At 41.6% G+C, this 16593-nt stretch overlaps 1 protein-coding gene across 2 annotated transcripts in view; it reads right to left on the bottom strand.

The window, feature by feature from the left end:
• adamts12 (ADAM metallopeptidase with thrombospondin type 1 motif, 12) overlaps positions 1 to 16593 on the bottom strand; it is a 46692-nt gene that overhangs the window by 27404 nt on the left and 2695 nt on the right. The gene's annotated exons all lie outside the window — the stretch shown is intronic.

The raw sequence follows: 16593 nt of genomic DNA, 5'->3' as shown, positions 1-16593 counted from the left end.
ACAGTGTCACAGAACATGTGTTTGATTTTGTTGGGTCCGCTGGATTGTTTTTCTTGCATCAGATATGGGGAAAAACTTGACTGTTGATTAGGAAATTGTTCTTTGGTTACAAGCTCTAATGGACTCATCCACAAGGCATGCAAGCTGAAAATTCCCCTGCCATGTGGGGTGGGGACAGTTCCCAGACGCTGTGTGCAGCACAAAACACAGCTGATTTCACGATGCTCACTCTCTCTGTGTGAACACATTCTCATGTCAGCAGATAAAGCTATACTCATTCCCCTTCCAAGACAGAACACACAATGCAGTGTATCCGGAAATTATTCACAACACTTCACTTTTTCCACATTTTGTTACGTTAAAGCCTTATTCCAAAATGGAATATAACAATGTTTGTCCTTAAAATTCAACACATAATACTCCATAAGACAATGTGAAAAGTTTTTTTTTTTTTGCTAAATTATTAGAAATTAAAAAAAAAAATCACATGTACATAATATTCACAGCCTTTGCTCAATACTTTGTTGATGCACTTTTGGCATACTTGCCAACCTTGAGACCTCCAATTTCGGGAGGTGGGGGGTGGGTGCGGGGGGCGTGGTTGGGGGCGTGGTTAAGAGGGGAGAAGTATATTTACAGCTACAATTCACCAAGTCAAGTATTTCATATATATATATATATATATATATATATATATATATATATATATATATATATATATATATATATATATATCCCCGCGACCCCGAAGGGAATAAGCGGTAGAAAATGGATGGATGGATGGATGTATACATATATATATATATATATATATATTAGAGATGCGCGGATAGGCAATTTATTTCATCCGCAACCGCGTCAGAAAGTCGTCAACCATCCGCCATCCACCCGATGTAACGTTTGATCAGAACTGCACCCGCCCGCCATCCGCCCGCACCCGCCCGAAGTTTTATTTACGGAGGCAATAATTGAGCATGGATTTCCAATCGCACTGGCTGATCACATGGGACAGTTAAATGTTTGTAATGCAACCTTTAAAAATCATTACGCGGTGATCGCGGTCCCAAAAATAAACTTTTCTTGCATGATAATGTCCAGAAAAATTTGCTTTATATTACTATAGAGTCCTTTTAACGAATGAGTTTGATGGTTTATCACAAACCTTAAATGAAAGAAGTCCTTTGTTCTCCTGCACCATGCGCGCGTGCACTTTGGCCTTGCTTCGTGTTTGGTGCGCAATCCTGTCGGCTGTATTTCACAGCACGACATACTGTTAAAAGTGTTTATACTATTTATGCTTTCAAGTCCAAGTTGAAGAAATCTTGTTAAATGTTGACAGCATAACTACCAAAATACAGAAGTATGTCCTTAATATTTTTGCAGTGCTATTTCTGTTGAAAAGTTCAAATGATTACATTAGAGATGTGATGTGCCACTTTTCAAGTGTCTAATGGCTTAAATTAATTTTTCATATTTTGAATTCTTTTGAAAGGCTTACAAAAAAACTACACTACTATGGAATTGTAATTCCATGCTATTGACAGGACTATTAATTTTAATGAAGTTAGCTTACCATGTTTACAGTATGATAATTGTGATAGAAATGTGAATTTTAGGCACAGAATATTTTTTACAATTGAACAAGGCAGTAGATTATACAAGCTTGGACAGAAAGTTAATAATGACACCAATTTTTTTTTTAATGGAATTGTTTAGTACTGTTTTACCATTTGTTTACTGTAAAAAGTGTTTATACTCTTTATACTTTCAATTAACAAATTGAAGTCTTGTGAAAGGTTGACAGGATAACTGGCATTAACTGTCAAAATAATTTCAAACTATTGAAGTTAGCTTACAGAATAAACATGTCAATCAACCCATATGATTTTTGCTGTAATATTTTTGTTTTGAAAAGTCACTGTGACTGATAGAAAAGTGATGGTTTTAGCAACATTTTAACCTGTCTGAATGCTAATAATCATTTTGCGTCGGGGGGCGAAGCCCTGAACCCTCCACCAGGACTTTGTCCTGGACCTACCGGGGCCTGCAGCCCTTGGACCCTGGCTACTAGGTTTTTCTGATTTCAAAAGTTGGCAGGTATGGTGAGGTTATAAAGCTTTTGCCTGTTAAAGAAAGGAGACTGATCCAATGCAGCACAGACTTTCGCGTGCCACGCTGTCACGACCCAGACGCACACCAGTGCGCAATCATATGGGAGCCGCGCTGAGCGCACCTCCAAGCGCGTCTCGCTGCCGGCGACGGCCAGGTATGGGCCCACGCTCCAGCGCCATCCATTTTCAGGGCTAGTTGATTCGGCAGGTGGGTTGTTACACACTCCTTAGCGGGTTCCGACTTCCATGGCCACCGTCCTGCTGCTGTCTATATCAACCAGGGTGAGCCCCACCCCTTTCGTGAGCGCACTGCGCGCGGAGTGACCCCTGTTACGCGCCCCCGGCAACAGGGGTGGCGGGCAGGTAAGCTGCGCGGGCGGAGCGCGCGGAGTGACCCATGTTACGAGCCCCCGGCCACGGGGGTGGCGGGCAGGTAAGCTGCTTACCTGCTGCGCGTGACGCCGGCCGCGGCGAAGGCGGACGAGGCGGGGTGTCGGTGCGGTGGGCGCGGTAGTGACCCTGGACGTGCGTCGGGCCCTTCTCGCGGATCGCCTCAGCTACGGCTCCCGGTGGGGCCCTCTCGGGGGAAGGGGCCTCGGTCCCGGACCCCGGCGAGGCGTCCCTTCTCCACTCCGTAAAAGTGTCCATCTCTTTTCTTTTTTTTTCTTCTGTTGTGGCATATGCAGCAGGTGCCTGCTCGTTTTTCGTATGTGGGTAACAACATTTAACTATGTATATATATTTCCGAATTGGTTTAACTGCCACCCGCAAAAAAAAAAAAAAAAAAAAAAAAAAAATCTAATTAATCCGCCCGACCCGACCCGCGCGCGGATAAAATCTTATTTTTTTTAATTTCATCCGCCCGATCCGCGGATAATCCGCGGACTCCGCGGTTGTGCCCGCAAACCGCGCATCTCTAATATATATATATATATATATATATATATATATATATATATAAGAAATAATTGACTTTCAGTGAATTCTAGCTATATATATATATATATATATATATATATATATATATATATATATAAGAAATAATTGACTTTCAGTGAATTCTAGCTATATATATATATATATATATATATATATATATATATATATATATATATATATATATATAAGAAATAATTGACTTTCAGTGAATTCTAGCTATATATATATATATATATATATATATATATATATATATATATATATATATATATATATATATATATATAAAAGAAATACTTGAATTTCAGTGTTCATTTATTTACACATATACACACACATAACACTCATCTACTCATTGTTGAGTTAAGGGTTGAATTGTCCATCCTTGTTCTATTCTCTGTCACTATCTTTCTAACCATGCTGAACACCCTCTCTGATTATGCATTGCTGTGTGGCACGCACAAAAGTGCTTTCATCAAATGCACTAGATGGCAGTATTGTCCTGTTTAAGAGTGTCACAACATTGCTGTTTACGGCAGACGGACTGCTTTACTGTAGACGTTCTTTATATTGTGGGAAAGCGGACTCAGGTCCGCATGGAGCTGGAGGGGGCGTGGCCTCCAGCTCCGCCTGAATTTCGGGAGATTTTCGGGAGAAAATTTGTCCCGGGAGGTTTTCGGGAGAGGCGCTGAATTTCGGGAGTCTCCCGGAAAATCCAAGAGGGTTGGCAAGTATGACTTTTGGCAGCAATTACAGCCTCAAGTCTCTTTGAATACAATGCCACAGGTTGGGCACACGTATCTTTGGGCAGTTTCGCCCATTCCTCTTCGCCAAGTCCTCTTTGCAGCACCTCTCAAACTGAAGTGTTTGTTTTTCAACTAAGATGTCTCTGAACATTGCTGCATTCATCTTTGTCTAGTCAGGAGGGTGATCAACAACCAAATGGTCACTCTGTCAGAGCTACAGCATTCATCTGTGGATAGAGGAGAATCTTCCATAAGGATAACTGTCTCTGCCGCAATCCACTAATCAGGCCTGTATAGTATCGTGGCCAGACGGAAGCAATTTCTTAGTAAAAAGTTTGCCAAAATGCACCTGAAAGGCTCTCAGACCATGAGAAATTCTTTGGTCTGATGAGACAAAGATTGAACTCTTTGGCGTGAATGTCAGGCTTAATGTTTGGAGGAAACCAGGCACCGCTTATCACCAGGCCAATACCATCCCTACAGTGAAGCATGGTAGTGGCATCATAAAGCTGTGGGGATGTTTTTCAGTGACGGGAACTGGGAGACAACTTAGGATAGAAGGAAAGAAGGTGACTTCCGGTTAAGCATGGTCGGTGCAAGACGTGCGTAGCGAGGGCTCCATGAAAATGTGACCTTTTTTATATCTTATTGGCACTTTTACTAATTCCAGCCGTCAACACTACCATACTTTTTACTGACCTGTTGTATGTAGCTTATTTTTTGTGGATTGCGCCTGCGAATTCCGCGATGTCTGGCCGAAGGAAATCCGACAAGCCAGGACGTGCATCTCCGGATCCAGATACCATGGAGGAGTCGGTCATCGACTCGGCCCTTTGTAAATGGATAAGTCAGAAGATGGACGAAATGCCAGCCGACATCCTTGACAATTTTAAATCCGTTGTCAGAGAGGAGATACTAACGAGCTAATTGAACTCCGCACTAGCGTCAACAAGCTAACTGCCACCGTGGATCTCCTCTCTAAAAAATGCGATGATCTGGAGGGCCGCTCGAGGTGGAATAATGTCCGAGTGGTGGGCCTCCCGAAGGGCTGTGAGGGCCCCCATACGACTGAGTTCACTGCTCAGTTCTTGCAGGAGGTTCTGAAACTTGACGACAAGGCCATGTTGGACCGTGCCCACCAGACCCTCCGTGCCAGGCTTAAAGATGCCTAACTTTCATGGCTACTTGTTGTACAAGTGAATTTATTTCAAGTCTGGAACCAGATTCTGAGAAGGATGGGTGAAGCTTCTCTGCTATCCTATATGGGCAAGAGGATTTACATTTTCCAGACTTTCCCCCGGCTGTGGCTCAGAAGTGAGCGGCCTTTGCTGCGGTGAAAAAGAGGCTACATTCATGTCCCAAAGTGAGGTTTGGTCTACTTTTTCTGGTGACTTTGCGGATCACTTTATCCAACGGCCAGACTCACAGATTCGATGATCCAACAAAGGCAGTGGACTTTGTCGACAAAAACATTAAAATAGGAGTTGTCCCGGATTTGATCTAGCAGGCATGCTAGCAGGCAGTTGCCATTTTGTACCAAAAAAATACTTAGCAGTCATCCCAACAGAACACAGGAACTATACCATCTAAATAAAGTAGAACATAATTGATAAGAAAGGCAAGATATCTCATGCTTTTGGTATCTGTAGTCCTTTAGCTCCAAAATGGCAACGGCCTGCTAGCATGCCTGCTAGATCAAATCCGGGACAACTCCCATTTTAATGTTTTTGTCGACAGTCTTGTTGACTATTTTGCCGGTTGTATATCGGTCTTCTTCATATATATATATATATATATATATTTGCACACTCGATTGAAGGAATAGGTTTTGATAGAAAGCTGTAATTAAACAGCCTCTTTCATCTTAGTCAAACATATACCTTAGTCCATCTTATTTGCTAACTTCATGTCACGTTTTTGGCGCCGACCGCATTGTTTGTCAGTGTAGAACAGGTGCAATGGTTGTTTTTTGTGAGGCAGGAATGCTTCTGCCAGAGCTTCGGGGCGGGATTATGGGGGCCACTGTTTGGTTTTTCTTTTTTTTGCATCACTCAAGCTTATTTTGTTTTGTTTTACCACAGACTTGCATTTTTGTATACTGTATATTTGATGTTTGCATATTTTTGCTATGACCCAGCATAATCGAACAGCGACATCCGGCAGGTGTGGCATTAGGTTTGCCAGTTTTAATTGCTAAGGGCTTAATAATCCTATAATAAGCAGTAATTTATTACATTATCTCCGTCATCTGTGCGCCCAGTTAATCTTCTTGCAGGAGACTCACCTTAAACATTCTGATCACTTCAGGCTGAGTATAGGATGCATTGGGCAGACCTACCACTCATCATTTTCAGGCAAATCAAGGGCAGTTGCTATTTTGCTACATAAATCTTTTCCTTTCGTACACTCGAATAGTATGCCTGGTGCCAATGGGAGGTATGTTATCGTCACTGGCCAGATTTCCAACACCCACAGTAGCCCTTCTAAATGTTTATGCTCCCAAGTATGACGATGACATCTTTTTCAGACAGCTTTTTCTGAATCTCCATGACTTGTCAATGTACTATTTAATACTAAGACAAGACTTTAACTGTTGGCTTGATCCTCGGCTTGATCGCTCATCACCCAAAACTTGCCCACCGTCAAGGTCTGCTAAGGTAATTCAGTCTATTATGGAAGAATTTTCTGTTTCAGATGTCTGGCGCTTTTTTTTATCCCTCGAGAAGGCGATATTGTCACGGCGCGGTCTCAAACCCACAATCTTCCCACAGCAAGATCCAACGCTCTGTCTGGCAGCATGCCAGGACACGCTCCCGCACGCACCGAGCGCTTCACGCTCACGCTTCACCGCATCTGCAGACTGTCAGCAATCAGCGCACATGGCAGCAATCAGGAGGACAGCATAAAGACCAGTCACTCCTTGGAACCTACGCCGGAACGTCGTTAGCTCTCTGCAGTAAGCATTACGTCTCTGGCTTCCCTCTTGTTGTCCTCGCCCTTGTTCTCCGTGTCCTTTTGTCTTGTTGACTCATGTCCCTTGTCTCCCTCCACGTGCCCGCCTTGTTCCGTATGCTCGAGCTCTGTACCTCGACCTCCATCCAGATTTTGGACTGTCTCCCTCGATCTTCGACCCTTGCCTGGACACGGACCTTGTCGCTTCTCTCCTGCTCTCGACCTCCTGCCTGTCCCCGGACTTCCTTTGTGCCTCGTCCTTTTGGACTGACGAAGATTCCATCCGTCACGCACGTACAACATCCTCTTGTATTATTTACATGGTTAATTTCACACTTAGTCCTGCAACCAACACATAGAGTAGCATAGACCTCCCACACAATCATCAAAGGTTACAATAAACCTGGTAACCTGAGCTTCTCCGTGGTGTCGTCTCCTTCCACCCCTCACGTACATAACAGATATTCCTTCTTCTCTAACGTTCATCACACTTTCACCAGCATTGACTACTTTCTAGTTGATAATAAATTACTTAAATTTACAAACCCCGTTTCCATATGAGTTGGGGAATTGGGTTAGATGTAAATATAAACGGAATACAATGATTTGCAAATAATTTTCAACCCATATTCAGTTGAATATGCTACAAAGACAACATATTTGATGTTCAAACTGATAAACATTTTTTTTTTTTGCAAATAATCATTAACTTTAGAATTTGATGCCAGCAACACGTGACAAAGAAGTTGGGAAAGGTGGCAATAAATACTGATAAAGTTGAGGAATGCTCATCAAACACTTATTTGGAACATCCCACAGGTGAACAGGCAAATTTGGAACAGGTGGGTGCCATGATTGGGTATAAAAGTAGATTCCATGAAATGCTCAGTCATTCACAAACAAGGATGGGGCGAGGGTCACCACTTTGTCAACAAATGCGTGAGCAAATTGTTGAACAGTTTAAGAAAAACCTTTCTCAACCAGCTATTGCAAGGAATTTAGGGATTTCACCATTTACGGTCCGTAATATCATCAAAGGGTTCAGAGAATCTGGAGAAATCACTGCACGTAAGCAGCTAAGCCCGTGACCTTCGATCCCTCAGGCTGTACTGCATCAACAAGCGACATCAGTGTGTAAAGGATATCACCACATGGGCTCAGGAACACTTCAGAAACCCACTGTCAGTAACTACAGTTGGTCGCTACATCTGTAAGTGCAAGTTAAAACTCCTATGCAAGGCGAAAACTGTTTATCAACAACACCCAGAAACGCCGTCGGCTTCGCTGGGCCTGAGCTCATCTAAGATGGACTGATACAAAGTGGAAAAGTGTTCTGTGGTCTGACGAGTCCACATTTCAAATTGTTTTTGGAAACTGTGGACGTCGTGTCCTCCGGACCAAAGAGGAAAAGAACCATCCGGATTGTTATAGGTGCAAAGTTGAAAAGCCAGCATCTGTGATGGTATGGGGGTGTATTAGTGCCCAAGACATGGGTAACTTACACATCTGTGAAGGCGCCATTAATGCTGAAAGGTACATACAGGTTTTGGAGCAACATATGTTGCCATCCAAGCAACGTTACCATGGACGCCCCTACTTATTTCAGCAAGACAATGCCAAGCCACGTGTTACATCAACGTGGCTTCATAGTAAAAGAGTGCGGGTACTAGACTGGCCTGCCTGTAGTCCAGACCTGTCTCCCATTGAAAATGTGTGGCGCATTATGAAGCCTAAAATACCACAACGGAGACCCCCGGACTGTTGAACAACTTAAGCTGTACATCAAAAAAAGAATGGGAAAGAATTCCACCTGAGAAGCTTAAAAAATGTGTCTCCTCAGTTCCCAAACGTTTACTGAGTGTTGTTAAAAGGAAAGGCCATGTAACACAGTGGTGAACATGCCCTTTTCCAACTACTTTGGCACGTGTTGCAGCTATGAAATTCTAAGTTAATTATTATTTGCAAAAAAAAAATAAAGTTTATGAGTTTGAACATCAAATATCTTGTCTTTGTAGTGCATTCAATTGAATATGGGTTGAAAAGGATTTGCAAATCATTATATTCCGTTTATATTTACATCTAACACAATTTCCCAACTAATATGGAAACGGGGTTTGTATATCTATATGCAAACATGATGCAATTGTTATCTCTAATCATGCTCCAATGTCAATGGATTTATTCTTTAAAAACCTGACAATCAGCCGTGGCATCTAAATATACGATTACTTTTAAATGAGAACTTTGTGGATTTTTTTTTGCATCAAATACATTTTTTGTGCTCTTGAACAAGACTCCTGGGATGCCAGCCTCTGTAGTCTGGCAGGTGCACAAGGCCTACATTAGGAGGGAGATAATATCCTATAAAAGTTATGAGAAAAATTTCAGGAAGAAAATACATTGACTAGTTTGACACAACACATATCTCTGTTAGATAATTTGTACTTCACCTCTCAAAATCTAGACACTTATAAGGAAAGGCTCTCTCTACAGGCAGAACTGGATGTCTTTGTGACAGACCGTGCTACTGAACAAATACTTTGTTTAAGATTTCAGTTATATGAAAATGGCAATAAAGCTGGTAAACTATTAGCTCATCAACTACGCCAGATATCAGCATCCCAATATTTTGTATTCCGTAGATTCAATAGTTACAAATAATCTTGAGATCAAATAGTGTGCAAAACCCAAAACCAGTGAAGTTAGCACGTTGTGTAATTCGTAAATAAAAACTGAATACAATGATTCGCAAATCATTTTCAACTTATATTCAATTGAATAGACTGCAAAGACAAGATATTTATTGTTCAAACTGAGAAACACATTTTTTTTTTCAAATAATCATTAACTTAGAATATAATGGCAGCAACACATTGCAAAAAAGTTGGCACAGGGGCATTTTTACCACTGCGTTACATGACCTTTCTTTTTGACAACACTCAGTTAACGTTTGGGAACTGAGGAGATCAATTTGTGAAGCTTTTCAGGTGGAATTCTTTCCCATTCTTGCTTGATGTACAGTTTAAGTTGTTCAACAGTCCGGGGTCTCCGTTGTGGTATTTTAGGCTTCATAATGCGCCACTCATTTTCAATGGGAGACAGGTCTGGACTACAGGCAGGCTAGTCTAGTACCCGCACTCTTTTGCTATGAAGCCACGCTGTTGTAACACGTGGCTTGGCATTGTCTTGCTGAAATAACCAGGGGCGTCCATCATAACTTTGCTTGGATGGCAACATATGGTGCTCCAAAACCTGTATGTACCTTTCAGCATTAATGGTGCCTTCACAGATGTGTAAGTTACCCATGCTTTGCACAGATGCTGGCTTTTGAACTTTGCGCCTGTAACAATCCGGATGGTTCTTTTCCTCTTTGTTCCGGAGGACATGACGTCCACAGTTTCCAAAAACAATTTGAAATGTGGATTGGCATCAGTCCATCTTAGAAGACCTCGGCCCAGCGAAGCCAGCGGCGTTTCTGGGTGTTGTTGATAAATTTATTTCGCTTTGCATAGTAGAGTTTTAAATTTCATTTACAGATGTAGCGACAAACTGTGGTTACTTACAGTGGTTTTCTGAAGTGTTCCTGAGCCCATGTGGTGATATCCTTTACACATTGATGTCGGTTTTTGATGCAGTACCGCCTGAGGGATCCAAGGTCACAGGCATTCAATGTTATGTGCAGTGATTTCTCCAGATTCTCTGAACCTTTTGATGATATTACGGACCGTAGATGGTGAAATCCCTAAATTCCTTGCAATAGCTCATTGAGAAATGTTGTTCTCAAACTAAACTGTTCGTCAATATGCTCACGCATTTGTTCACAAAGTGGTGACCCTCGCCTCACCCTTGTTTGTGAATGACTGAGCATTTCATGGAATCTACTTTTATACCGATATGGCACCCACCGGTTCCCAATTAGCCTGTTCAACTGTGGGATGTTCCAAATAAGTGTTTGATGAGCATTCCTCAACTTTCTCAGTCTGTTTTGCCACTTGTGCCAGCTTTTTTGAAACATGTTGCAGGCATCAAATTCCAAATTAGCTAATATTTGCAAAAAATAACAAAGTTTTCCAGTTTGAACGTTAAGTATCTTGTCTTTGCAGTCTATTTTTTTTTCTTTTTCTCAAGATGGCGCCGCTGTAGTGGCTGCTGTTGGCAGGAGCTCTGTGCTCTTGTGGCCTCCTTTTGTATTCCTGATGTTTCCCTCTTGTTTTCATGTGTTTTTTGAGGGGGGTTTTTGCCTTTTGGTTCGGGACCCTTTGGGACTGTGCGACAAGGGGTGGCACTTTCGTGACTTCTGCGGTGCTTTTTTGTGAACTTTTGGACCTGCCTCCCGGGAGCCTTTTGGTCATGGAGACCAGCTGCTCTGCCACACCAGAGTCTGTTTGGAGAGACTGGAGGAGATGCGGATGAAGAGACAGGGCTGCGGAGCTGGCGCTGAGCGCCGGGACGGACAAGCTTCACAGTGTCTTGGCTGAATGAGCAGGTATCGGACACCTCGGTCTCCTTGGACGTATCCTCGCTCATCCATGCGGACTGGACACTGGCCGAGAGTTGGTGGGCGGTTGAGGTTGGATTCGGCAATCTTGGTTGCTTTGTTGGGTCTGCTCCTGTCTCTGGCCATGCTCCTACCCCACCCCCCAGCAGACGATGGCGTGGAACACCGCAGAGGCCACCACAGTGTATATGTTTGTTGTTGTTGTTGTTGTTTTACTTTTGTGACTGTTTGCTCTGCTCTTTTAATGTCTTTAATGTCCTTCCCTCTTACACACATGTTTATGTGTGCTATGGCTATGAGGTTTATTTCCCTTGGCCTCAGTCTGGACCCCCTCTCCAGGGGCCCAGGCTTACACCAAATATTTTTTCTCTCTCATCCCCACCCCCTCCCCAGCTTTTACCTGTTTCTCACCTTTTTTGTAAGGGGCGCCGGAAGTTGGCAGACCCGTCAGCGATCCTGTTCTGTCTCCCTGTAATGTTTGTCTGCTCTTCAATGGGATTGTGCTGAAAATCTTAATTTTCCCCTCTGGGATTAATAAAGTATTTCTGATTCTGATTCAATTGAATATAGGTTGAAAATTACTTTCAAAATCATTGTATTCTGTTTTTATTTACACAACGTGCCAACTTCACTGGTTTTGGGGTTTATATTTAGGAATTTTTATGCGTCGTCCTACTCTACTCAATTTCATTGTTCTACTCCTGAGCTTGATAATTGATTTTGCCGATCAGGAGATTCCCTCGGTTGATCAGTCTGCTGCTGTAGAGTTAGACAGACCAATTACTGCTGCGGAATTAAATGTTGCAGTGTTATCACTACAAAATGGAAATTCCCCAGGAGAAGATGGCTATCCTCATGAATTTTTCAAAAATGTTTGGCATAAGCTAGCCTCCCGATTATTGGACATGTACAATTGTTTGAATCTGGCCGCCTCCTGCAAATGCTCAACCAAGCTTCAATTTCTCTCCTCTTGAAAAAAGGCAAGGACCCTTTGTCGTGCACTTCGTATCGCCCTATCAGTCTGTTAAATGTGGACTTAAAATCGTTATCTAAACTGCCGGCTTTACGTCTGGATACTATTCTCCCTTCTATCATTAACGCGGCTCAAACCGGTTTCATTCGGAATAGGCACTCCTTTCCTAACCTTTGATGTTTTTCAATATATTGTAAGATGTACCTGCTCTTAATACTGAAGAGGCAGTGATATCTATGGATGCTGAAAAGGCATTTGAATTTTTTATGTAAATTATCTATTTTATGTCCTAGAGAGATTTGACTTTGGTAACCATTTTATTTCATGTATTAAGCTCCTGGGCAGCATTGTGTCACAGGGTATAGTGCGTGTGCCTCACAATAAGAAGATCCTGGGTTGGATACCCGGGCTCTGGGTCTTTCTGTGTGAAGTTTGCATGTTCATTGAGAATTTGGATTCATTTGAAGTGCTATTTTGTCCTACAGACTATTTCTAGTCTTGCACCCATCACTGCTAACCATGTTTTCCCTCTCTCTCTTGCCTTTTAAAGATAGTCAGGTCTGGGGATAAACAACATTAAAGATGTATACATTGACAACATTTTTGCCTCTTTCCAGCAATTTTGTGATACATTTTCACTCCCTAATCAACACTTTAGTAGACATTTACAGATCCACAGTTTTGTTCGTAATGCTTTTCCCGGGTTTCCAAACTAACAGACAGACAGCTTTAGATGCTTTTTTGACACCACATCTGACATTAAAAGAATCAATTACACGTATTTACAATCACATTTTTTATTTACGCCCTGAATCTCTGAATTCAATGAAGTCACTTTAGGAGGGTGACTTAAGAGTGACCCTATCTGAGGAAAGCTGGGCAGAGATTTTAAGTAGAGTTCCTAAGTCTCCTATTTGTGCTAGACAGCCTTATTCAATACAAGCTAATACATCGTACCTATTATACCAAAGTTCGACTGGCTAAAATGTATGACGGTATCAGTATCAGTATTATCTGATCAGTGTCAACAGTCTCCAGCTAACTAAGCATATATTTTGTCTTTTCCCATCCCTGTGCAGTTATTTGACTGAAATGTTTAATACTTTGTCCTTAATAACTGGCAAAAAGATCGAACCGAATCCTCTAAGCGAACTATTTGGGATAACTCCTCGGTCATTTTCTCTGAGCAAATCCAAAAATAACTTGGTACTAGTGTTTACTACTTTGTTGGCAAAAAGACTCATTATGCTAAATTGGAAGACTGCAGCGCTTCCCTGCCACACCCGCTGGATTAGAGATATTGCTTAAATTGGACAAAAGTAGGCTGACATTGAACGGTTGTCTTTTGAAATTTCAGGAAGTATGGGGTGGTTTCCTAAAATATGTAAAAGAGACTGATCTCAAATTGTATCCCAGAGTGAAAAGTAATTGAAAGGTAAATAACTGATGAGCCTTTTGTCTGCTTTTGTGTATTGCTACATCGTGTTGAGGACATTCAGGAATGTTGACATACATTAGTCACATAAGTACTTATGTGACTAATGCATGTTTTTTTTATTTGAATGTATAATGTTTGTGGGTTACTTGTTTAGGGGACAAAAAAAAAACATTTGACATGTTTTTAATTGTATTTCTGGACTGCATATGTCCAAAATCCAATAAACAAATGTTTAAAAAAAGAAAAAGGATAAATGGAAAGATGAATGCAGCAATGCACAGAGACATTGAAAACCAACAGTTCTCATCCAACCCGATGAAGCTTGAAAGATGCTGCAAAGAGGTATAGGCAAAGAGGAATGTGAGAAACTGCCCAAAGATAGGTGTGCCAAGCTTGTGGCATTGTATTCAAAAAGACTTGAAGCTGTAATTGCTGCATCAACAAAATATTGAACAAATGCTTTGAATACTTATGTACATATGATTTTTTTTATATATATGTTTGCAATTTTTATTTTATTTTTTTACTTTTTCACATTGTCATTATAGGGGATTGTGTGTAAAATTTTGAGGAGAAAATATATTTTATTTCATTTTGGAATAAGGCTGTGACATAACAAATTGTGGAAAAAGTGAAGTGCTGTGAATACTTTCTGGATGCACTGTACGTTTGGTGCTATCATAGCTTCATGTCATCTCCTATATATGTTTAACTTCCACGAGCAAAGCAGGGGGTGGAGTGCAGATGGTCCAGGAAGGAATGCTACTGGGAGGCCCATCCAAACATTCATCGCTATGCATGATTCATATAATCTGTAAAGCAAATGGAAGTCTGGGCTTGTGCCCACTTTTATTTGCACTATGTGTGCTCCTGACCATTTGTTCCAAAATTGAATGCGCTTAAGTACTGCTAGCTTTAAATGTATTATATGGTGAAATAAAGTATTAACATATTGTATGGAAGCACTTTGCACTGACATTGCAGTTTATTCAGTACAAAATAAGAATGAAAGAAGAAATGTAGCCCTCAGTGCGTATCATTTTGGGAAAAAAATCTGAAGAAACTTAGTAAAGTGTCTTGCTCTAAATTATGAGGCAAGACTTATCAAACGCCCTCTGGAGACCTTTAACCTGAGAAAGGTGTTTTGGTGCAAAGTGAAAGAACCACAGGTGTGGTTAACAAAGCACAGATCTTTGTTGTAAATACAGAGACCATGTGGAACTGCTTTATGGCCATTTCCTGCTTCTGTGGATTGGTTTCGTTGTGCAACTACAGGATAAAGTCCCCGCTGTTGCCAGTGTGTGACCTTAACTGCAGTTATTGGTGGGACATAGGTTGCTCATTAGAGTACAATGACTACCTTTCATCTTTCTCCCAACCAGACTGTTGAAACTAATACATTTGTGATGTGATCATCGGATGTCAGCCTGAGTAAATTCTTTCCTTACAGGTCAAAAGCATTTGTCTACGTGTCAGAAGGCGGGCCTTTAATTGAGGTAAAGAAAAAGTGGTATAATAGGTCTGAACTTGTTTGTTCTCGTTTGGCGGTGTGCCTCAGGAAACGGCCAAGATTCAGTGCAAAACGCTTTTAAATGAAGTGAGAATTATCCTATATAATTTTACCAATTTCCCCCAAAAGTTTTATTCTTCATTCATTTTGTGTGAGCATTATGCCTCCTTTTTGAGGCTGCAGCTGGAAGAGGTTCCACCTCCTATAAAGTGGACTCACTAGGGTTTTTAAAAACAGTGCAGTTTTGCTGACCTAAAATTCTGGGTAATACTGTATATCAGAATAGGTTCTCTGAAAGAAAAGAAACATTTACATTTTAAGATATGAGGTCTATATTATGCTACTGCATAATATTTTTGTCATATACTCCACAAGATGCCAGTTGATGCATTTGAAGTTTATTATATGATCATGATTGGTGAGCATCTAGCAGCTTTAGCTACGTCTGCATGCGCTTTAAAATGTCGGTCACGCTACTCTACTGTTTGTGTGGGACTCATGCATGTTACACTTGCCGTACTGTGGTTTACAATGAACTCATCAGCAGTATTAATGCTGACTGAGCAGATTTGTACTTTCCGTTATTATAACATTGTCTCTGTTAGTGTTTTTTTTTCCTTTCCGCTTTTCTATGCACTCCAAAACATGATTAAAGTTTAAAAAAGGAACTTGACAGACTGGAAGGCTAGTTCAGCAGATACCAAGCTGCTTTGTACACTGCAAAAAAGAGCTGTCAAAATATAAGATAGAAATACTAGATTTTAGGAAATGAATACTAAAAACTAGTAAAATAAACTAGCTGCATGGACAGATAAATTTACTTAATAAGAAATCCTAAATTTAGATTTTTATATGATGGGGATAGGTTGATTAGCAACACTAAATGGGCCCTAGTGTGTGAATGTGAGTGTGAAAGTTGTCTGTCTACCTGTGTTGGCCCTGCGATGAGGTGGCGACTTGTCCAGGGTGTACGCTGCCTTCTGCCCGAATGCAGAAGGCATGTGATAGGCTCCAGCACCCACCGCGACCCCGAAAGGGACAAGCGGTAGAAAATGGATGGGGATGGAAAATGTTAAATCTTGGCAAGTGGCAAATAATTGGCAGTGTATTGTCTTTGTTTGGGTATGGTTTCTTGATCATCTTTTAGAACATGCTAGCTGTCCAGAGTCGGGACCCAGGGTGGACCGCTCGCCTGTGCATTCGTTGGGAACATCTCTGCGCTGCTGACCCGTCTCCGCTCGGGATGGTTTCCTGCTGGCCCCACTATGGACTGGACTCTTACTATTATGTTGGATCCACTATGGACTGGACTCTCACAATATTATGTCAGACCCACTCGACATCCAATGCATTCGGTCTCCCCTAGAGGGGGGGGGGGGGGGGGGGTTACCCACATATGCGGTCCTCTCCAAGGTTTCTCATAGTC

Source organism: Nerophis lumbriciformis, linkage group LG33, assembly GCF_033978685.3.
Source record: "Nerophis lumbriciformis linkage group LG33, RoL_Nlum_v2.1, whole genome shotgun sequence".
In the NCBI taxonomy this organism is placed as follows: Eukaryota; Metazoa; Chordata; class Actinopteri; order Syngnathiformes; family Syngnathidae; genus Nerophis; species Nerophis lumbriciformis.
The sequence above is the reverse complement of the archived record's forward strand: the minus strand, read 5'-3'. Positions and strand labels throughout refer to the sequence as shown.